This window comes from Lissotriton helveticus, chromosome 8 (genome assembly GCF_964261635.1).
Source record: "Lissotriton helveticus chromosome 8, aLisHel1.1, whole genome shotgun sequence".
Lineage (NCBI taxonomy): Eukaryota > Metazoa > Chordata > Amphibia > Caudata > Salamandridae > Lissotriton > Lissotriton helveticus.
The window spans coordinates 1711602016-1711627530 of NC_136069.1; positions in this window are offsets into that span (position 1 = coordinate 1711602016).

The following is a 25515-nucleotide window of genomic DNA, read 5'->3' on the forward strand; positions in this document are numbered from 1 at the left end:
GCATCTGAGATCTTTGCATACAGTACCAGAGATAAAGCATCAGAGACGTGTGCATTCAGTACCAGAGGTAGAGCATCTGAGACCAGTGCATAAATTACCAAGAGGTAGAGCATCTGAGACCTTTGCTTTCAGTACCAGAGGTTGAGCATGTTAGACCTGTGCATTCAGTACCAGATATAGAGCATCTTAGACTAGTGCATACATTACCCAGAGGTAGAGCATCTGAGATCTTTGCATACAGTACCAGAGATAAAGCATCTGAGACGTGTGCATTCAGTACCAGAGGTAGAGCATCTGAGACCAGTGCATAAATTACCCAGATGTAGAGCATCTGAGGCCTTTTTATTCAGAACCAGAGATAGAGCATCTGAGACCTGTGCATAAATTACCCAGACATAGAGCATCTGAGACTTGTGAAAACAGTCCTAGAGGTAGAGCTTCTGAGACCTTTGCATACAGTACCAGAGGTAGAGCATCTGAGACCAGTGCACACATTACCCAGAAGTAGAGCATCTGAGACCACTGAATAAATTACCAAGAGGTAGAGCATCTGAGACCTGTGCATAAAGTACCCAGACTTAGAGCATCTGAGACCTTTTCATTCAGAACCAGAGATAAAACATCTGAGACCAGTGCATAAATTATACAGAGGTAGAACATCTGAGACCTTTGCATACAGTACCAGAGGTAGAGCATCTGAGACGATTGCATGCAGTACTAGAGGTAGAACACCTGAGACCAGTGCATAAATTATACAGAGGTAGAACATCTGAGACCTTTGCATACAGTACCAGAGGTAGAACATCTGAGACCTTTGCATACAGTACCAGAGGTAGAACATCTGAGACCTTTGCATACAGTACCAGAGGTAGAGCATCTGAGACGATTGCATGCAGTACTAGAGGTAGAACACCTGAGACCAGTGCATAAATTATACAGAGGTAGAACATCTGAGACCTTTGCATACAGTACCAGAGGTAGAACATCTGAGACCTTTGCATACAGTACCAGAGGTAGAACATCTGAGACCTTTGCATACAGTACCAGAGGTAGAGCATCTGAGACGATTGCATGCAGTACCAGAGGTAGAGCATCTGAGACGATTGCATGCAGTACTAGAGGTAGAACACCTGAGACCAGTGCATAAATTACCCAGATGTAGAGCATCTGAGGCCTTTTTATTCAGAACCAGAGATAGAGCATCTGAGACCTGTGCATCAATTACCCAGACATAGAGGATCTGAGACCTGTGAAAACAGTCCTAGAGGTAGAGCTTCTGAGACTTTTGCATACAGTACCAGAGGTAGAGCATCTGAGACCAGTGCATAAATTACCCAGACGTAGAGCATCTGAGGCCTTTTCATTCAGAACCAGAGATAGAGCATCTGAGACCAGTGCATCAATTACCCAGAAGTAGAGCATCTGAGACCAGTGCACACATTACCCAGAGGTAGAGCATCTGAGCCGATTGCATGCAGTACTAGAGGTAGAACACCTGAGACCAGTGCATAAATTATACAGAGGTAGAACATCTGAGACCTTTGCATACAGTACCAGAGGTAGAACATCTGAGACCTTTGCATACAGTACCAGAGGTAGAGCATCTGAGACCTTTGCATGCAGTACCAGAGGTAGAGCATCTGAGACGATTGCATGCAGTACTAGAGGTAGAGCATCTGAGACGATTGCATGCAGTACTAGAGGTAGAACACCTGAGACCAGTGCATAAATTACCCAGATGTAGAGCATCTGAGGCCTTTTTATTCAGAACCAGAGATAGAGCATCTGAGACCTGTGCATCAATTACCCAGACATAGAGCATCTGAGACCTGTGAAAACAGTCCTAGAGGTAGAGCTTCTGAGACTTTTGCATACAGTACCAGAGGTAGAGCATCTGAGACCAGTGCATAAATTACCCAGACGTAGAGCATCTGAGGCCTTTTCATTCAGAACCAGAGATAGAGCATCTGAGACCAGTGCATCAATTACCCAGAAGTAGAGCATCTGAGACCAGTGCACACATTACCCAGAGGTAGAGCATCTGAGCCGATTGCATGCAGTACTAGAGGTAGAACACCTGAGACCAGTGCATAAATTATACAGAGGTAGAACATCTGAGACCTTTGCATACAGTACCAGAGGTAGAACATCTGAGACCTTTGCATACAGTACAAGAGGTAGAGCATCTGAGACGATTGCATACAGTACCAGAGGTAGAACATCTGAGACCTTTGCATACAGTACCAGAGGTAGAACATCTGAGACCTTTGCATACAGTACAAGAGGTAGAGCATCTGAGATCTGTGCATAAATTACCCAGAAGTAGAGCATCTGAGACCTTTGCATACAGTACCAGAGGTAGAGAATCTGAGACCTGTGCATAAATTACCCAGACATAGAGCATTTGAGACCTGTGAAAACAGTCCTAGAGGTAGAGCATCTGAGACCTTTGCATACAGTACCAGAGGTAGAACATCTGAGACCTTTGCATACAGTACCAGAGGTAGAGCATCTGAGACGATTGCATGCAGTTCCAGAGGTAGAGCATCTGAGACGATTGCATGCAGTACTAGAGGTAGAACACCTGAGACCAGTGCATAAATTACCCAGATGTAGAGCATCTGAGGCCTTTTTATTCAGAACCAGAGATAGAGCATCTGAGACCTGTGCATCAATTACCCAGACATAGAGCATCTGAGACCTGTGAAAACAGTCCTAGAGGTAGAGCTTCTGAGACTTTTGCATACAGTACCAGAGGTAGAGCATCTGAGATCTGTGCATAAATTACCCAGATGTAGAGCATCTGAGGCCTTTTCATTCAGAACCAGAGATAGAGCATCTGAGACCAGTGCATCAATGACCCAGAAGTAGAGCATCTGAGACCAGTGCACACATTACCCAAAGGTAGAGCATCTGAGACGATTGCATGCAGTACTAGAGGTAGAACACCTGAGACCAGTGCATAAATTATACAGAGGTAGAACATCTGAGACCTTTGCATACAGTACCAGAGGTAGAACATCTGAGACCTTTGCATACAGTACCAGAGGTAGAGCATCTGAGACGATTGCATGCAGTACCAGAGGTAGAGCATCTGAGACGATTGCATGCAGTACTAGAGGTAGAACACCTGAGACCAGTGCATAAATTACCCAGATGTAGAGCATCTGAGGCCTTTTTATTCAGAACCAGAGATAGAGCATCTGAGACCTGTGCATCAATTACCCAGACATAGAGCATCTGAGACCTGTGAAAACAGTCCTAGAGGTAGAGCTTCTGAGACGTTTGCATACAGTACAAGAGGTAGAGCATCTGAGACCTTTGCATACAGTACCAGAGGTAGAGCATCTGAGACCAGTGCATAAATTACCCAGACGTAGAGCATCTGAGGCCTTTTCATTCAGAACCAGAGATAGAGCATCTGAGACCAGTGCATCAATGACCCAGAAGTAGAGCATCTGAGACCAGTGCACACATTACCCAAAGGTAGAGCATCTGAGACGATTGCATGCAGTACTAGAGGTAGAACACCTGAGACCAGTGCATAAATTATACAGAGGTAGAACATCTGAGACCTTTGCATACAGTACCAGAGGTAGAACATCTGAGACCTTTGCATACAGTACCAGAGGTAGAGCATCTGAGACGATTGCATGCAGTACCAGAGGTAGAGCATCTGAGACGATTGCATGCAGTACTAGAGGTAGAACACCTGAGACCAGTGCATAAATTACCCAGATGTAGAGCATCTGAGGCCTTTTTATTCAGAACCAGAGATAGAGCATCTGAGACCTGTGCATCAATTACCCAGACATAGAGCATCTGAGACCTGTGAAAACAGTCCTAGAGGTAGAGCTTCTGAGACGTTTGCATACAGTACCAGAGGTAGAGCATCTGAGACCTTTGCATACAGTACCAGAGGTAGAGCATCTGAGACCAGTGCATAAATTACCCAGACGTAGAGCATCTGAGGCCTTTTCATTCAGAACCAGAGATAGAGCATCTGAGACCAGTGCATAAATTACCCAGAAGTAGAGCATCTGAGACCTTTGCATACAGTACAAGAGGTAGAGCATCTGAGACCTGTGAAAACAGTCCTAGAGGTAGAGCATCTGAGACCTTTGCATACAGTACAAGAGGTAGAGCATCTGAGATCTGTGCATAAATTACCCAGAGGTAGAGCACCTGAGACCTTTGGATACAGTCCTAGAGGTAGAGCATTTGAGATTTGTGCATATAGCAGGAGCAGCTTCTTTGCTAAGGTGGAGGAGCGTCACCCCACAAGAAAAATACAATTATAATACCAATGTTTATATAATTTTTTTCTCATTATTCTTTTGCTTTCTAAAGGTGCGGGTGGGGCTGTGCCAGCCACAGAGCAGATAGAGGAGGGGATTGCAGACTCTAAAGTGAGCATGACAGCTTGGCCGGCCGTCTTTACCCAGCCAAACAGTAATGCGCACTTTGCATGTTCCCTTTCAGGCTGCATTACACAGCCTAGTGGGGAACATGCCCAGGCCCCCAGGCCCCCACTCCCCATCTGAGTGCTGATCCGCGAAGCTCACACCAATCAGACCAATCACAACTCTGCACTGCAACATTGTGATTTGCTTGCGGGAGCCAATCACAATGCTGCTCGTTCAACGAAGAGGGTGGAGGAGAGCCGGCCGCTGGGAAGGTAAGTTTGTTTTTCTTTTTGTTTATTTTGCTTTCTTTTTAATTTTAATTTTTAGAATTTTATATAGTGCAAACTAGACCCAAGAAAATCGGATATCAGAGCACTATACATGAGCACCAGTTTTGTTACAGATGGACATATTAATTTTTGTTAGGCACAGTGAGATTAAGTGATTTGCCCAGAATCACAGGATGTTGAGCGTCGTTGCCGAGACTTGAACCTGGTTCCCCAGCTTCAAGGTCGACTGCTTTAGCCATAAGACTACATCCTCTCCCCTTTCTGTTTTTTTAACACCCCACCCACCCTTCCCACCCAACCACTTCTGCCCAGTAGCAGATGCAAATGGCATACAGTACCCAGAGGTAATGTATCTGATACATGTATGTATTGCACCCAGAAGTGGTGAATCTGAGACCACAGCAAACAGCACCCAGAGGTAATGATTCTACGCCATGTGCGCATAGTATCAAAACACAGAGCTAGTGCATCTGAGACCATGGTATACAGTACCCACACATAGAACATGTAAGACCTGTGCATACAGTAAAAGAGGTAGTGCATCTGAGACGTATCCAGAAAGTGCCCAGCGATAGAGAATCTGTGACCTGTGCATAAAGTACCCAGACGTAGAACATCTGAGACCCATGCATAAAGTACCCAGACGTAGAACATCTGAGACCCATGCATAAAGTACCCAGACGTAGAACATCTGAGACCTGTGCATAAAGTACCCAGACGTAAAACATCTGAGACCTGTGCATAATGTACCCAGACGTAGAGCATCTGAGACGTATCCATAATGTGCCCAGCGGTAAAACATCTGAGACCTATGCATAAAGTACCCAGACGTAGAACATCTGAGACCCATGCATAAAGTACCCAGACGTAGAACATCTGAGACCTGTGCATAAAGTACCCAGACGTAGAGCATCTGAGACATATCCATAAGGTGCCCAGCGGTAGAGCATCTGAGACCTGTGCATAAAGTACCCAGACGTAGAGCATCAGAGACGTATGCATATTGTACCCAGACGTAGAGCATCTGAGACCCATGCATAAAGTACCCAGACGTAGAACATCTGAGACCTGTGCATAAAGTACCCAGACGTAGAGCATCTGAGACATATCCATAAGGTGCCCAGCGGTAGAGCATCTGAGACCTGTGCATAAAGTACCCAGACGTAGAGCATCAGAGACGTATGCACATTGTACCCAGACGTAGAGCATCTGAGACTCATGCATAAAGTACCCAGACGTAGAACATCTGAGACCTGTGCATAAAGTACCCAGACGTAGAGCATCTGAGACATATCCATAAGGTGCCCAGCGGTAGAGCATCTGAGACCTGTGCATAAAGTACCCAGACGTAGAGCATCAGAGACGTATGCATAAAGTACCCAGACGTAGAACATCTGAGACCCATGCATAAAGTACACAGAAGTAGAACATCTGAGACCTGTGCATAAAGTACCCAGACGTAGAGCATCTGAGACCTATCCATAAGGTACCCAGCGGTAGAGCATCTGAGACCTGTGCATAAAGTACCCAGACGTAGAGCATCGGAGACCTATGCATAATGTGCCCCGCGGTAGAGCATTTGAGACCCGTGCATAAAGTACCCAGACGTAAAAAATCTGAGACCTGTGCATAAAGTACCCAGACGTAGAGCATCTGAGACGTATCCATAAGGTGCCCAGCGGTAGAGCATCTGAGACCTGGGCATAAAGTACCCAGATGTAGAGCATCTGAGACCTATGCATATAGTTCCAGAGGTAGAACATCTAAGACCTGTGCATAAAGAACCCAGAGGTAGAGCACCAAAGAATACAGCATACATTATCAGTGGTATACTATGTGGGACTTGTGTAGAGTACCTAGAGGTAGTGAATTTGAATTCAGTGCATAGGACAAACATAGTTAGCACAACTGAGACCATGGCATACAGTGTGGTAGAGTTCTGTGCATAAAGAACACAGGGGCTCTTTATCTGAGAACAAGGTATACAGTTCTCACATATAACACATCTGAGAACTGTGCATAAAGTACCAGAATTAGAGCATCTGAGACGTGTCCATAAAGTGCCCAGCAGTAGACCATATGAGACCTGTGCATACACTACCAAAGGTAGAGCATCTGAGACGTGTTGATTAATTGCCCAGCGGTAGAGCAGCTGAGACTTTTGCATACTGCCCGATAGGAATTAAATCTGAGACCTGTGCATTAAGTACCAGGGGCTTTTTATCTGTGGACAAATTATACAGTTCCATAGGCAGGACACCTGTGACCTGTATGTAGAGTATTCAGAGGTACAGCACATGAGATATATGATGGCCCTACAGTGGTCAGACATTTCTCTCTTGTGAAGTTTTTCAAAAATATAGCTCTGGATTACAGCATCAATTCATCTCAGCTGAGTCCATGAATACCTTGAAGGAGACAAAGGCCAATGGGAACATATAAAGATTCCCCCGTGGTCAATACATACTTTCTTACGTGATAAAATACACAAACAAACATCTATGTTACCTCAACCTGGGGAATTGTTTTTGTTGGGAGTGGAATAAGTGTGAAATTGTATGGATGAGTAAGTGTGTTTGTTGGTTGATGTGTGAGAGTAAGGGTTATGTTTTGTATTGTAAAAATATTTGAACTATAAATTTGCCATCAAGTTTATGGTATATCTCACTGTATTTTAAAATTGACTGAATTAGAACTAATAGCTATGATTTGGATGTACATGTAAGAAATGATCTTAAAAAAAAGGAAAAAATATTTTTGATATACTACAGAAAAAGAAAAAATAAATAAAATATATAAAATGAAAATACTAACTGTGTTGTACCTATATTAATGAGAAGACTAACTGATTAATCTGATGAGTCTTACCACATAAGAAAGTATGTATTGACCACGGGGGAATTTTTATATGTTCTGTTGATATTGTCCTCTCTTTTCCCTGGTCATTAAATTAATAATAGAGGGGGTCCCATTCTTTATGCGACGACAAAGGCCAATGGGACCATGTGAGGGGGAACCAGCCTGTTTTCTGTTGGCTTACCCTCATAAATTAATGGTTTAGTGGAGCATTATAATGAGAAATGGTAGCAATTTGAGATCCCCTGTAAGGGAAAGCCTGGTATGATGGACACCATTCTTCCAACCCTGCCACCGGTCTAAAAAGCAGTCTTCCAGAAGAGAGTCTGCAACAGCCTCTCGCACATAAGATCAGAAGAAGCATGAGGGGCAGCTTCATAAAGTATGACCTCCTAGAGGAGTGTGGTGACTGTCTCATCGCTGCTGTGAGCAGTCGCTCCCCTGGCTCCCTGCTAGTGAACTGGTTTCTGGTATCGTTATACTGCGCTTGAAATTCCTGCTCTGATACTTAGAACGCGATAATTGCACAGAGCTGCGCTTGGGATCTGGCTTCTTACTTTTAGCGCGTTATTTTGCACTGTAACGATTAGCTTTAAATGTGCCTCATTTTGTCTGCATAGATCAATTGTAATTGTTGCGCATTTAATTTGAGTGTGCCTTCGTTGCTCTCTTCTGTGGCGCTTTACTGGTAGTGCTTGGCGCTTTGCTGCTCGTGCTTTACCACACGCCGCCATTTGGTGGTTGTTGTCTTTCCCTGCAAGCCCGTCCTCTAGAGCCCGCCCCGCCTCCCAGCTGAGCCCCCCTCGCCCCTCCCCCTCCCCCCCCACCCATTTATGTCAGATGCACCCGCGCGCAGCGTTTACGCGCAGCGACCGCGCCCAATCCGCGCCGAAGGTGCGCCAAATGTAAGCCCGTCTATGCCCGTCCGCGCCTGGACCGCGCCCAGCGCCAGACCCCCTTGCCCTCGTACCCCCCACCCCACCCGCATCACATACACCGCCTCCACCCTCCTAGCCCTAAACCCCGGCCGCCCCCCCAACTGCGTCCAAGCCGCTCCCGGACACATCCATGGACCCTTCTCTTGCCTCTCCTGCAAGTTCGACGGCACAAAGAACAACCCCTCACCCACGAACACAAAACAGTTGTCTGACACCAAACACCTACAATGCATCCTGCTCAACACCCGCTCAATCCACAGACACGCCATCGACCTCTGGAATCTGCTTGACACCATCTCTCCAGACGTCGCCTTCCTAACTGAAACATGGATGAACGCCACATCAGCCCCAGATATCACCACTGCCATCCCGGAAGGCTATAAGATCATCCATAAGGACCGTACCGACCAAACAGGAGGAGGCATCGCTATCGTCCATAAGAATTCCATCCGCATCTCAACCAGCTCTGACGTCAATCTCGCCAACTCTGAGCACCTTCATTTCCTGATCCACATCGACCCCAAGACCACACTCAGAGGCACCCTCCTCTACAGGCCACCAGGTCCCCGGGCACAATTCAGTGAGGACATCACGGACTTCATCACCCCACACGCCCTCCCCTCCGAGGATTACATTCTTCTGGTAGACCTCAACTTTCACCTTGAAAAAAATAATGACCGCAACACCACCACCCTTCTGGACAACCTCGCCAACCTCGGACTCAAACAACTTGTCACTACCCCCACCCATATCGCAGGTCACACACTTGACCCTATCTTCACTTCCAGCAAACATATCTCCTTCAGCCACACCACAGCTCTCCTCTGGACGGATCACAGCAGCGTTCACTTTACCTACAACAAGACCACTTCCAACAACCATCCTCAACCCACTCTGCGAAGAAACTGGAACAAAATCACCATCAACCAGATCTCCTCATCACTTCTTCAAAATCCCCCCGCCCACTCCTCAAACCCTGACCAAGCAGCCATTAACCTCACCCAATGGCTCTCCAACAGCGCCGACACCCTAGCACCATTGAAAAAACATCAAATCAAACTAGGCAGCAAGAAGGCCTCCTGGTTCAACGATGATCTTAAGAAATCCAAGAAACTCTGCCGCTCCCTTGAGAAGGCCTGGAAAAAAGACCCAAACACCAGCACCAAGGACGCCTTCAAAAATGCCCCCCGTATACACCACCAACTAATCCGGTCTGCCAAGATAGCCGCTTTCAAGGACCGACTAGATAGCAACGCCCACAACAGCAAGGAACTATTCAACATCGTCAAGGAATTTACCAACCCCTCAGCCAACTCCAACGACATCAGCCCCTCTCAAGCCCTCTGCGACTCCCTAGCCTCATTCTTCCACAACAAGATTGCAGACATCCACAACAGCTTCGACAACCGACCCGAACTCCAACCCACCCTACCCTCTGCAGTACCCCCACCCCCCTTGAACATCCTCAATTACTGGAACCCAATCTCCACTGAGGACACCATCCGCCTGATGAACTCCATCCACTCTGGATCCCCCACAGACCCTTGCCCTCACCACATCTTCAACAAAGCAGATTCCATCATAGCACCACATCTCCGAGACGTCATCAACTGCTCCCTCAACTCCGCCATCTTTCCGGAAAGTTGGAAACATGCCGAACTCAGCGCCCTCACGAAGAAACCCACAGCTGACCCCACCGAACTCAAAAACTACCGCCCCATCTCGCTCCTCCCATTCCCGGCCAAAGTCATTGAGAAAGCTGTCAACAACCAACTTGCCGCCTTCCTCGAGACCAACAAATCCCTCGACTCCTCTCAGTCCGGCTTCCGAGCCAAACACAGCACTGAGACCGCACTCATCGCAGCAACAGACGACATCCGTAATCTGCTAGACAACGGAGACACAATCGCCCTCATCCTCCTCGACCTCTCCGCAGCCTTTGACACAGTTTGTCATAGCACCTTAATACAACGCCTCAGTAACATCGGAACCCAAGGAAAAGCACTGGAATGGATCACCTCGTTCCTTGCCGGAAGAACTCAGAGAGTTCGCCTTCCCCCATTCAAATCAGAAGCCACCGAAGTCATATGCGGCGTGCCACAGGGTTCTTCACTCAGCCCCACCCTCTTCAACGTATACATGAGCCCCCTTGCAGCCATAGCTCGCCAACACAACCTCAACATCATCTCCTACGCTGATGACACTCAACTGATCCTTTCACTCACCAGAGACCCTAACACCGCCAAAACCAACCTACATGAAGGAATGAAAGAAGTAGCCGAGTGGATGAAGCACAGCCGTCTGAAACTGAACTCAGACAAAACTGAAGTCCTTATCCTAGGCACTTCCCCCTCCGCCTGGGATGACTCGTGGTGGCCAGAGTCCCTTGGAAAAGCACCCATCCCGACGGACCACGCACGGAACTTAGGGGTCATCCTGGACTCCTCACTCTCTATGAACAGACAAGTCAACGCCGTCTCATCTTCTTGCTTCAATATTCTTCGCATGCTCAAAAAAACATTTCGCTGGATCCCCACCGAAACTAGAAAAACGGTCACCCACACACTGGTCACGAGCCGCCTGGACTACGGCAACACCCTATACGCCGGTACCACCGCAAAACTCCAGAAAAAACTCCAACGCACCCAGAACGCATCAGCCAGACTCATACTAGACATCCCGCGCAAAGACCACATCTCTGGATACCTGAAAAACCTCCACTGGCTCCCCGTTAACAAGAGGATTACTTTCCGCCTCCTAACCCACGCACACAAATCACTCTACGAACTTGGACCCGAATGCCTCAACTCACGACTTTCCTTCTACACCCCCTCCCGTCACCTACGATCCTCCAACCAAGCCCTCGCAACTGTACCCCGCATCAACAAAACCACCATGGGAGGCAGATCCTTCTCCTACCTGGCAGCTAAAACCTGGAACTCACTTCCCACTCACCTTCGCCTCACTCAGAACCACCTTACATTCAGAAAACAACTTAAAACCTGGATATTCGACAATTAATTCCCCACCCTTCCTCAAGCGCCTTGAAACCCTCTGGGTATGTAGCGCGCTATATAAATCTCTTGACTTGACTTGACTTGACTTGCATGACCTCTGCCTGCAGAATGACCACAGTGGAGTAGGACCACAAGGGGCTTTGACCTCAGTGGAGTATGTAGAGCATTAGGGCAGTAGAGCTTGAAGCATGGAGTATGATAGTAGAGAATGACCTCAGTAAGCCAATACTATTTTTGTTACACACCCCTGATGCCCTGACATAGTTCCTAAGGGAAGTCTCAGGAGACTGCTAAGGTTTGTTGACCATTTATCAACTGTGCATAAGAGTGGATGAGAAATAGTTGCAAATATCGCTTTTGGTTGACAATATTTAGCCATGAAGGTGTTGTCTGGAAATGGGCGAGAAGGCCGCTGCTGTCCCACTGACTCTCACGGTTCGAGCTCCCCTCCCCCAGGGTGGGATGGGCTGCATGAGATGCTCCATCCATCACCACCCCCTTTTGTACCGCTTTTGGCCGCCATAATTGTGGCAGGGTATGCTCAGACGTGAGTCCCTTGCTCACTTTGCCACTGGATTCAAGCAAGCCGGGCTGAAGACGGCTGTAATGCCAGAAACCGGTCCTCGGAAGATTGTTTCCGGTCCAGGGAAGGCATGGCTTGGCAGTTCGGGCTGGACTGTTACCATGAGGCACAGGGTCAGACTGATTTGCATATAGCCATGTCTGAACTGGGGTGGCAGAGCGGGCTAAAGAACGGTGATGGATTAAACCCAGATCTTTTGACTGGGTGTGAGTGTTTGATAGGTTCAGATGCTCCGTCCATTACCACCCCCTTTTGTACTTGCAGCAGGGGGCGGCAGCAGTCTAGCCGCAATTCCCGCCTTCCACATTTAGATGTGGCCTGGTTCGAACGGAATTCCTGTGGGAATCCTACTTCGAGATTGCAGAATAAGGAGACAAGGGGTGATTACTCACCTAATTCTGGGGTTCCATCAGTGATTTTCTCCTCAATGGCGTGGTCCAGGTCCTCCTTATCCTGTGTCACGTTGACCGTGATGGACCGACACCCCGTTTCGACAGAATCAAAGATAGGCGTTTGTGATATGTGTGGGTGTACAATGAATGCTGTGTGTATGTTGTGTCTGAGCAATGCAGAATGTGAGAAATATGGTGCCTACAAACTACATACATGCACTTATGGACTCATACACAACATTTATGTAATGTACCTTTACACAAAAATACCACTTACATGTCTGTACAACTCCACATCCTCACTCCATCAGGGGACCACTCGCAGACCGCCAGCCCATAGGGAACATCTAAATCGAACTAGCACAAGACCGCCAGCTCAGCAGCGGCGGATTACAGGGAGCTAGGCAAAAGAACCCCATGGTGGCAGTCCCCTGTATACAGCCACAACATCTAAATATGACAGAAGGACCACTGTAGTATTAGTGGAGTTCTTTGGACGGACTCTACAGCGCACTGGCAGTCGGACCGCCAAGATCTAAATCAGGCCCTACATGTCTATCACAATAACACAAGGCTGGCCCGTGGGCTTCTGTGTGGCTTATACTCCCAAGTCAAGTCAAGTCAAGGAAAGCTTTATTCGACTGCTGTTATAACAATCATAAATGTAAATATGGTGCAACAAGGCACATTTTTTACGCTGCTGGTGCGTCACAAAAAGTGACTCACCGGCGGCGTAAAAGTGACGCACGGCCTCATAAATGAGGCCCCGTGACTTCTGCCTAAGAGGATGCCTAAATACATCTCTCCTGCGTGATACAATTGGATTGCAAACTTTTCTGTCATTTCCTCACAGATTGTCAAAATCAGTTTGAAAAATATTTTAAGCAAACTAGGTCCTGGTTGATAAACTTTAGATAGGGAGTAAACCACTACAACTTTAAGAGCACCTCAAAAGAAACATTATTTGTTTCCCAAAAAAAGTTAAAGAGCCCTCCATGGTTGGGTATGTCAACAGAATCAAGGAGGATATTCAAGCCATACGTTGATGCTCCATTCTGGCTTCCTGGAGCTAGAGCCCCACCTTCAAGCATGCAGCCATGCTCATCACACCTGTAAGGTGGTTTTACTTTGTCTGGTACATAAATTTAATACAGGATCATCTGGATGCTACTTCATTTTTGCCAAGTCCAGTAGACAACTGTTTCTAAGCAAATATACAATGTTGTGTAGTGATAGAACAAACACAAAGGGACATTGTCTGAAGTAGTAATGCCTTTATTGCCTTAAAACATGAACAACACACACCACCAGGCAGTCATCCCAGCTGATTCTGGAATCACCATAGAGTTACACCCAGTGAGAAGGTTCCAATGGGATCAACTGGCACGAGACAAGGGGGCATAATTACGAGGAAGTGGCAGAGCGCGGTATTAGGCTCCCTGGGCTAACACTTCACTCAGCCACTTCTGAAATGCAGGGATGCTCTGTATGTACAACAATATGGTGCAGCCCTGCATTTCCTCCTGTGCTGGTGCTAAATTTAGTTGCCTAGCGCCAACGCAGGCACCCTGCAAGTTTGGCTGCATTGAGGGGAATGATAGTTTAAGTGCAGGAAGGTGTCACTTCCTCCGCATAAACAATCTGAAATGGCGTTTTGTAACTTCTATATGTGCTGCTTATTGCAGCACACAAAAATGACAAAACATAATTTTTTTAATGATTGTGTATGTGCAGGAAGGAACACCTTGCTGCGCATAAACAATCAATGGCCTTTTGCTATTTCTAAGTGTGTTGCACAATGCAGCACACATGGAAACAACAGCAAGCATTGGCATAGCCAATAGGTCTCGTCGTTGGGACCTTATACGTGTTTAGCCATGAATAACATAGCACACAGTGCCAAGAAGTGCCAGTAACAGATGGAAAAACAGTGATGTAACTGTCAGCATCAGAACGTTCAAAAGTAAAAAGATAAAAGCACAGTTCCAATTGGTCGTATCTGTACATTCAAATACATACACATACCAACACATAATTTTGTTTTGTCCAAAAAACAACCTAAACGTGATATTGCAGAGGTGCTACTTTTATCAGACGCACTCGCATTACACAAAAATAGTGCTACAAGGTAACTGCAAGCGCTGTGAGGTAACTGCAAGATGACAATCGTAGCTTCAGAAAGCACCTAAAAAAGAGAAATTTAATAAAAAGTGCAGCTTTCTAGACCTCACAGATCCAGGGCTTCCCCGTTCTTCACAGTAAACTGCCCAAAATATTAACTGTGTCAATAATAGAGGGGGTCACTCATGAAAAAAAAAATATATAACTTTGGGTGGGATCCAGTTTACTCCGACATGTTCACACATCCACACTTTTCTACCTTTTGTGTCCAATGTATACATATCTTTATTAATGTATTTACTTATGTATTTATAGGGCGCAGCAGATACCTATGAGGGTTTCCTGGCGCTAGCAACAGCTATGTTACGCTGCACGGAAACCCTCCTCACTTGGCATTAATGGTAAGGATACTAAATGACTCCATGTCACCCTGGACACAAGAATGCTGGGAGTTATATTCCTGGTTCACCTCAGAGAAAGTAACTGCACAAATACGCATGAAACAATGCTTTGAAAAGAAAGGTCGGTACTGCAGCACGGTATTCCTGGCGACACAGAGTCAATTACTAACCATACTGTACGAGGCATCTGCACTCATCTCACTAAAGGGTGATCATCACAAGTACATTGAAAGTTTGATTTAAAGAACCAAGGGGCATATTATCAACAACTTGTGATATTTATCGCTAAAGAATCTTAGCAACATTTTTTTTATCGCCAAGCATCGCCGGATTTTATCGCAGAGATAACATGCTATTAGCAACGTTTATCTCCAATGCGAGAAACTATCCGGCAGAAGCGGCGAAATGCGTGAATATCGCTGGAAAACCAGCTATATTCAGGCATTAACGCCAATAGGGTCTTAACCTGAATATCCACCTCCCATTCGATATACAGGTTAGGAACTGGTCTGAGCAGGCGTTAGCTGATGTTAGCGACAGCTTGCTAATAGGGCGTGAAATTATCGCCATCTTGCGGACGAAAACGGATGCAAAAGCGGCGATAATTTCGTTTCGCCTGCCTTGATAATATTCCCCAATTCTTATGTGGAAGATTAAGAACTGGCACAATCACGCAAGAGAGGACACATGACCTTTAATTTTCTACCCAACTGGCTGTTTTATTTCTGCGTTCTGACAACAGGGACGCCAGAGCAGCTTGGGGAGAAAAAGAAGCAGCCCAGCGCAAAAAATGAGCGTCAGATATGTTTGCATTGGGGGGCTGTTGCTTATGCAAGAAAAAAAAGAACACCCAGAGGCATGCAGTGTGTGGTGAGCACAGAGGGCTGGTAACCATAATAGTGGATTTCAGTGTTTTACCACTTTTTAGCCAGAACTATAACTCCTTTTTTAACTGTTTTTCCTAAGACAAAAAGAAGAGAACAAAAGTGATGTGTGTGTGTGTCTTGTGGGGAGTGGGGATAAGTATGTGTGTGTGTGTATATACACACAGACATTGGTACACAATGTAAAGGGTTTTTTGAAAAATTCGACAGTTCGTGAGAAAACACAAAGGCAATTATTTAATGGGTAGCTGGTAAATATCACTTTCCATAGAATGACTATCTTTCACGTGCACTCCTATTTTTATTTCTGAATAAAATTCCAAATCTTCACTTGTGATAATGTGAACGCGGCACTTCATGGAGCACTGAACCGTGTATTGCTGTAATATTTACTGGTAATCTGAGGCCAATTTGAAAGTGGAGCACTGACGCAGAGATATGGTCATATACTTTGCAGAGTTGTTGAGGTCGGAAAGCTCCGTCTGCCCCAGGAAGGGAAGCCAATACCATTAATGTGGCCCATAACCGCTGATACATCTCTTCCTTTTGCTAGCAAGATTTAGCAAACTAGCACGCAAAAAGAAAAAAAAGTGATCGCGAGCAAGAAGGTCGGCCGTGACCGAGAGTTGTGTGCGCGCGCAAAAAGTAAATACAAGCACGAAAGTGAAAGCTCATTGAGGCACGCGAGGCTTAATGAGCCCAAAAAAGTTCAAGTGATCATGCTGTAAGGGAGGCAGATGGCAGCTGCGCGCGTGCACCCTCGCATGAAAGCAAGCGCTAGGCCACCAGGCAGCACTTTGAAAAGCCCAATACTAAATGTCTCGTGCAGCGCATGCGCTGGCTCAGCGAGACCGTAAACATTTCTCCTCATTGCACCAGCGTAAGACCAGGTTTTCCCTGGTATTCATTTTGGTGCTGCCTCCTTTTTACGCCACCCTTGTTAATATGGGGCAGTGTTAAAATCAATGGGTGTTGCGGTGGAACACCCACAGCAACACCCATTGCCCTCCAATGTCATGCTAAGTACAGCATAAAAGGGTGCCTTATTTACAAGGCAGCGGTAAGCCACGTTAATTGGCTTAATGCTGCTTTGTAAATAAAGTGAAGCCCCTATCACCACCACAATATCAGAAAAGTGGCGTTGTGGTGTCGATAGGGGCTTGTAAATATGCCTCAACATTCCTTATAAAATTACTACACCTCAACCAGCCCAAAACACACCTCCCCCTTTAGAACAAAACAAGAGAAAAACATCGGACAATAATGATACACAAAAACGCTACATATTAACCAAACATTAAAAAGAATAGAAAAATTATATATTAATTAACTAAGCAATAAGAATACAAACTAATGTATATAAATTAAAAGCTAAACTCTTCTCTTCACAACAAAAACCCAAAGTAATAAAAAAGTAATAGGCACCCAACATGTCTCTTAGGTCTGCTACAAGGCAAATTACTGCTCACATAAGACCTTAAGATTGCACCTCAGCAGTCTCATCACAATTGACTTGACTAACAATGTCTGTCCCTTCATGACCCACACTTGCATCACGCACACTGTTATCATCCACGCTGTCATCACCCACTCTGCCATCACCCACACTGCAATCGCCCAACCTGCTATCACCCACACTGTTATCACCCACAAATGCCATCACCCACACTGTAACCACCCAAACTGTCATCACCTACATAGCCATCACCCACACTTTCATTGCCCAAACTTTCACCACCCAAACTGCCATCACCCACACTGCCATCACCAACATTGTTATCAACCACACTGTCATCACCTACACTGCCATCACCCACACTTTAACCGCCCAAACTGTCATCACCTACACTGCCATCATCCACACTGCCATTGCCCACACTGCCATCACCCACACTGTCATCACCCACACTGCCATCACCCACACTGCCATCACCCATACTGTGATCACACACACTGCCATCACCCACACTGCCATTGCCCACATTTTCACCACCCAAACTCCCATCTCCTACACTGCCATCAACCACACTGTAACCACCCAAACTGTCATCACCTATACTGCCATCACCCACACTGCCATCACCAACATTGTTATCAACCAAGCTGCCATCACCCACAGTGCCATCATCAACATTGTTATCAACCACACTGTCATCACCTACACTGCCATCACCCACACTGTTATCACCCACAACTGCCATCACCCACACTGTAACCACCAAAAGTGTCATCATCTACACTGCCATCACCCACACTGTCATTGCCCACACTTTCACCACCCAAATTGCCATCACCCACACTGCCATCACCAACATTGTTATCAACCACACTGTCATCACCCACACTGCCATCACCAACATGGTTATCAACCACAATGTCATCACCTACACTGCCATCACCCACACCGCCATCCCAACATTGTTATCAACCACACTGTCATCCTCCACACTGCCATCACCAACAGGGTTATCAACCACAATGTCATCACCTACACTGCCATCACCCACACCGCCATCCCCAACATTGTTATCAACCACACTGTCATCCTCCACACTGCCATCACCAACATGGTTATCAACCACAATGTCATCACCTACACTGTCATCTCCCACACTTTCACCACCAAAATTGCCATCACCCACACATGCATCACTTGCATCCACTCCTTTATAATAGCTGGATCATCCATGGTGTCATCAGCTGTAGTAGGATCAACAGGTATCTTTGCTGCATATGATGAGTTCTCATTTCTAATCAACACTGCACTTCTCTTACTCAACCATTTAAAATTCTCCACCAAAATGGCATGCCTAGAAACCTTCACAACACTCTTAGCTGGATAAAACTTCAATTTATCCTTCCTAAAAGTGGAAGGTCTTTTGAATCTCACTAAATCTCCAACCTGAATCATCTTTCATTCTATTATGTTCAGCATACCTGAATTGAGTTTTAGCCTGTGCAAGGGAAATATAAAAAACTCTTCATGCAAGCTGATTTAAACTCTACTCCATCATCTGGTACAAAACATTTAGGAATACCTTCTCTATGAAACAAAGTTTTCAAAAAGTCTATCACAGCTTTGGTATTGGGTTCTCTCAAAAAGTTGCATTCAACCCATTTAGAATGGTATTCAAGCACAATCAAAATGTGCCTTGTATTCTCCTGTTAACTACTTATAGGACCAATAAAGTATATTCCTAATTTTTCCAGTGGTTTCCCCAGAAACTCCACTGGGGATGATAGAATGTTACAAGTGCAAAGAGACTTTTCCGCCTGCATGCACTCCCTGCAATGGGTAATAAAGTTCTTAATATCAAATTACATTCAATTACTGGTATGCGGCAGAGTGGTGGGGGGCTGGCCTGTGGCAGTCACCTGAGTGCCAGAGTGGTACCCCACAGCTGTGGTACTTCACCCTGTATGGTGCTGTGGATTGGAGAAGGGGCCAGCCTGCACCTAACCTGGTCAGACAGAGGGGCCTGCCGAAGCCCACATTTTGGTTTGCCCTTCCTGTGCTCCTCCCACCACCGCTGTATGTAAAGAGGGCTGACTGAAGAGTGCTGCACAGTCCAGGCCAATACTTATGCACAAGCATGACTGAAAGACATAGAGGGAAGGTCCAGATGCAACAACTTTTGTCTGATGGGAGTGCCTAAAAGTGAGGACGGACCAGGTGCAGACCTCTTCATCAACAACATCATCATGAACGTTCTGCAGCCCAAAGGTCTCTTTAAATGTTTCTCCACAGAGTAGGGTCATAGGGTGTACATGACTGCTCCCAGACCTGGTGCTCCTCCCCCTACTATCATTGCAAGAATATTTAATCACAGAGATAGAGATGCTATACTTCTGCCGGCATTAGATGGCACCAATCTGAATTGAAATTTGAAAATGCCACAGCTAGCCTATAACCCAACTTCACTCTCAAAGTTCAGCAGCATCGTCGCAGCTTCATAGAGGTCAAAAAGGAACTTCAGAATATTTACATTAACTACATGATGCTTTTCCTGGCCAATCTGCAAGTACTTGCTAAGGGAAAAACATGGGACTTCGAGTCTCCAGAGGCGGCCTAGGAGTGCCCAGAGGGCTACCTTGTCCCCTGTTGGCAGGTGCAGAGCGCCCCCGGCCAACATGGGGAGAACCGGACAGTGGGACGCCAGTGATAAATCAACACAGAGTGGTGGGGGCAGAACACACAAATTGCATATGCAGGTGGGTCAACCCTTGTAAGTGGCTAAATTCTGCTGAAATATATGCCTGGCTCGGAGCTCTGCCTCCACGACAAGAGTGATGTTACGGCCTAGAACTGTAAGCTATTACACACTGATACGCTCACAGCTGGGGCAAAAAATGTTTTGACCCGTACTGGAAGGGACTGGGGGTTGGGGCCGATCTGGCAAGTTTTACCAGAGTTGTACGTTTCTTACAATGTTCTTAGGGGCAACAGGCACCTTGCTAGTTGGGGATAGGTTGGCAGTTTTGGCACCTGCCAAGCAGGGTAGCAGGGGGTGGGGATTTGTTCATGACAAATGGGTGATACATTTTGAGTTACAGAGCAGTGACAGTCGACTGGATGGCTATGACTCTTGAGCCTTACACGCCATTCTGAGCGACACACGCCAAGTTCCAGCATATTGGATAGAGCCATGACACATGACCCCGCAACCGACTTAAAATGCTCTCATGAAATGTAAATGGGCTGGGTGATAAAATCAAGCGGGGATGGTACTCCAATACATCAAACGGCACAGCCCCGATATTGTACTACTACAGGAGACCCATCTTTTGGGTAACTCCTTCAAATCCATGATGAGATGTGGTTATACAATGATTGTGCATGCGGGGTACACCACTGACTCCAGAGGGGTGGGGAACCTACTCAAAAACTCAGTCCCATTTATCCTACACAGGACCTGGATTAACCCCCAAGGAAATTTCGCAGCCAAGTCGGGTATGTGGGGGGGATCCCCATCAACCAATGTTTGACGTATGTTCCTCTTCACCACCAACATCTCACGCTTCCGGGTTTAGGTGACCTTTTGCTAATACTAACTGACGGGGTACCAGTCATGGGTCGGGACTTCAAAGTCACTCTGTCCGAAAACTTGGACATACACTCTCAGACCCAGTGCACATGTGAGAACCCCCACAATGGCCACCTTTTGTCTCAGTGCTGGGACTGGCTGATGGATGGCATCTCTGCCACCCACTAGAATGGCAACACATATTCAACTCCGAGCACACCATAGCTTCTGCAGGCTTCATTACCTATTCACTCAGAACTCCAACATGACTCAAATCACTGATATAAGTCATTTAGCTTGGAGAATATAGGATCACTCTTTGGTGATGTTGGTGTGGTGGTGGGCCCCAGCAAGGCCTACCAGTGTTAGGGGTTCGCCCTTCTCTGCACAGAGTCCTTAGACCATAGAATAGAAGTTGGCACAGAAACTGGAATATAAAATACAAGTTTATTAAACCTCATGAGGTGGAACTACATTCACACAACACCCTTCGGTAGTGTATGAATTAGCACACTGAATGGAAGGATCTTGGTCCTTTTATAACCACACAGGGGCTCAAAAGAAGGTGCTACAGGTACAAGAAGAAGGTTTTAGGTACATATAAGGTCATACAGAAAGTGCACATTCAACAAGTGGGAGGAGCTAACAGTTGCTAATTCTGGTGAACACATCCTGACAGTTACAGACTAGGGACAGCTGCAAGGACAGCTGCAAGCTCTACTGAGCATGTGCGAAGCAGAAGAGGCTACATATAACCTGTCTCTAGGCAGATTTCAAGGGCAGGCAACAGCAAGGTAGGACAGAGCACATGGCATGCACCTGGCAGCACATGGCAAACAAGACGGCTGTCAGAAATACAAAATGGATTACACAAAACGGACAAGATAACCTCTAAATACAGGATGGCTTCTACTAAAGCTAACCTAATCGCTGCCAAATTACAACACTGGAGCTATAGAGATAGATCAACAGGCTGCGGGGACCAAGAGCCACTCATGCCTGGCACCCTACAGATAAAATAAAATAATGCACTATTCGGATTTGGTGACTGTTTCCTATTTTGAGGTGAATGAGGGATCGGTCAGCTCACAATTGATACTTTGGGAAGCCTACAAAACAGTGATCTGGGGACAGGCATACCCCCTAATATTGGGGAAGGAGAAAAACTACAACATGTACTGCATGCCCTATAGGAAGACATAATTGCCCTAGAACTGCTGGGAAGGCAGCGGCAAGACGTGGAGAGAGAGCATTCTCTCAAACCTATACAAAAAGAATATGGGGACTTAGCTAGAGAGAGTGCAAAGGCATGTCACATGCTGACCCAAAGATGCCTTTACAATGTAGGCAATAAAGCGGGAAAGCTTTTCCACTAACTTGAAAAAGGGAATTTGGTGCGCAGATGGGTCCTGCAACTCACCACCAAGAGAGGGGAGATTAGATCAGACCCATAAGGAATAGCCGAGACATTTACAGACTATTATGAAAACCTCTACTCCATCAAAACACATGGGAGCAGATCTACGAGGAAGTGCAGCAGCGTGGCACAGCAAGCCCTTTGGATGTGGCACGCTGTGGCACTTCCGAAGCACAGGAATGTGACATATTTACAAGAATATGTCACATTCCTGTGCTCTCCCCTGCGCTGTGCACAAACTGCAGCCATGCGCCAGCACGTGGGGAGATTGTTTTTGTGCAGGAAGGGGTACCTTCCTGCACAAAAGCAATCACTGTAGGCGTTTTCCTCTTTCAATGCGTGCTGTAGAATGCAGCTGGCATTGAAAGAGGAAAAAACGAGGAGAAAAGAAAATATTTCTCCTCGTAGTGCCTCCCTGGGGAGGCGTAGCATTGACATGCATTTGCAGATTTACGATTCCTCGTAAATCTGGAAATGTGTCTCGTTCCGTGAGTGTTGCTTGGAAACAACCACATCGGTCTTGTCTGAGTTGAGTTTGAGGCAACTGTCTTTCATTCAGGTGTCAACGTCATCCCTCTGTGGAAGAAGTTTCAGGCAGATGTGGGTTTGTTGGTGAGGGAGAGGATCAGCTGGAATTTTGTATCCTCATTTGGTGACATAAGCTTTACTGAAGATTTCTCTATCTTCATATGCGATCTTATCCTGAATTAACCTACATATCAATAGAGAACCTCCTGAATGCCACCATGTACATGTCAAGAGGACATAACACACCGTGACTCCATTCCTTGAAGTACTGATCGTTTGTAATAAAAGGGGCTGGTGACCCAGAATCTACAGTGACTTCAAATCAAATACCATCCAGCAATCAATATGACACAACAGGCTCACCCCCTTTTACATTTTGGGATAAGGAAACTATATCAATGGAGAAAACACCTTTAATTGGGGTGTTTATCTTGTTTTCATCCTCTAACCCAGAATCCTTAACCTGTTCAACCAAAACAACTTTCTGAGAAACCCTACAGACTCTTGAGAAAGGACCAGTTTTCTTGCACTTCAAGCAACTCTTCCCTATTGCTGGAAGATTTTTTACGCCAGCTGAGTGGTTTCATATGCCACATCACATCTACAGTACATATTATGGATTTGAGTAGTGAGACTGACACCCTTATCACTTGTCCTTTGACCAATGCATGGCACAACATCAGATTTAGTTTAGGAAAAATGGTGTTCACTATTTCAATTTTAGTAAAGTGCTTACATTTTCTCAATTTTTTTGAAGCCATGATAGATCTCTCAATGCCCCAAAGTTTTAGCAAGGCTGGGATTTCTGCAACAAAGGAGTTTCCCCTCTATTCTTCTCTCAGAACAGTCGACTACGTTTGATCTCACAGATAATTGTCCACATTTCTATGAAAGTCAGATGTGAATACCAAAATTCTGAGCTCCGCCAAACACCTGTCAACCATTTCAAGGAGACTTTTGTAAAAAACCTGTGGCGTTCCACAATAATTCTAGTATTGTCCTTAAAATATTTGTGTAGCCTGTTCACTGCTTCCAAATATACATCCGACTCACGTGTTTACTGAGGCAGATGCACTGGTAAATGAATGATCAACAATCCTTTAACCTTCTGCTCCCAAACAATTGTTCGAAGAAGGCTCAATTTATTTGCATCAGTTTCAATGAAATAGCTTTCAAACCTTTCAGTATTCCAGGTTCTGGTAGAAAAGCAGCTGGGAGATTTGCATAATAAATATTACAACATTGGAATGTTGGGAGCTCCATTGAAAACAATGGAGTGCTCTGGGCTTATAATGGCTGGTAGAAGCCTGGAGCACCAACATTCCAATGTTTCTTTGTTCACAGCTCTGGCTGTCAACAAAGGCTTCAGGGAGCCTGAGGGGATTCCAATCCCCTCGCGCTCCCATAAGGCTTTATTCTTTTTTGTTGGAGCATCCTGCCCTCTAGTGGCAGAATGTTCTAATAGCCTTATAGCCCTTTGTAGCTGAGCTATACCAGCTATTAAAGTCCCTCTCCCTTATTAAAGGCCCTCAACTTCAGCTCGGGGCCTTTAACGCTGGAGAGGGCCTTTAATAGCTGGTATAGCCCTCTACGGCGGGCTATAAGGCTATAATAAAAATGGTTGCATTGACAGCAAAAGGTTGAGTACACTCTGTCACCAGTACTGAATTAACCTATGAGAACCAGTGTATAGTCAGCCAATGACTAGAAGGGGTCACAAAGCAGTTCAAGGAATCCAGATTGGTCCTGAAGACCTTTACACGTAGAAAGCACACAACTGCGTCAAACAGTGATGAAGATGAAGACACGTGGAGGTATGGCTCTTGACAGTATGGCCCTCATTTATGGGGATTTAGCGTAGGGCAGCGCAGCGAGTCACACCGCTTTGCTGTCCGACGCCAAGGTGAAAGGGAAGGAATGCACCGTATTTACCCAATAAGATACATACCTGTCCTTGCCCCCTGAACTGGAGCCTTTTCGCCTACCTAGTGCCAACGCAGGCTCGCTTCCACCACGGTGCAAGGGTGCTTCCATTGCATGCAGGATTGTTTTGGTACAGAAAGAGGCACCTCCCTCCACAAAAACAACCCTAAGAGGTGTTTGATAGAAACATGCTATTAATATTTAAATAATGTCTTAAACTAAAATTGCACCGTATGGGGCCAATAGGATGTAATTACTTATAACACCACTGAATAATGGCGGTCTCTGTATCCCGATCACGTGACCTCACTTTAAGGCGCCGCCAATGACGACATACACTCGACCTCAGAGTGGTAAAAATACTTCCTCAAACACCACTGAGTAATGGCTGCCAGGGTTTCGATCATGTGACCAACCTTGTGGCGCCAAAACATCGTATATATAAAATTGTAAGAACAGGAACAATTTAGGCGACCGCAGCAGTACGAGGGTGTGTTTGTTTGAAATAACACCGACCGGACGGGAGAAAAACCGAAGTAAGTACGGAATAGGGTAAAAGGGATAACTGAGAACTTTGTAGAGTAAACGTAAAAAGACAAGCAAGCGCTGAGGATTTTTTAATCTGACGAGCTTGTATTGTCGTCTATTTCAGAGTGTCTAACTTACATCTCCCCGAGAGTAAACAATGAGGGTCGCGGCGGCGATGACTTAGGTCGCGGTAACCACCCTCTGGCC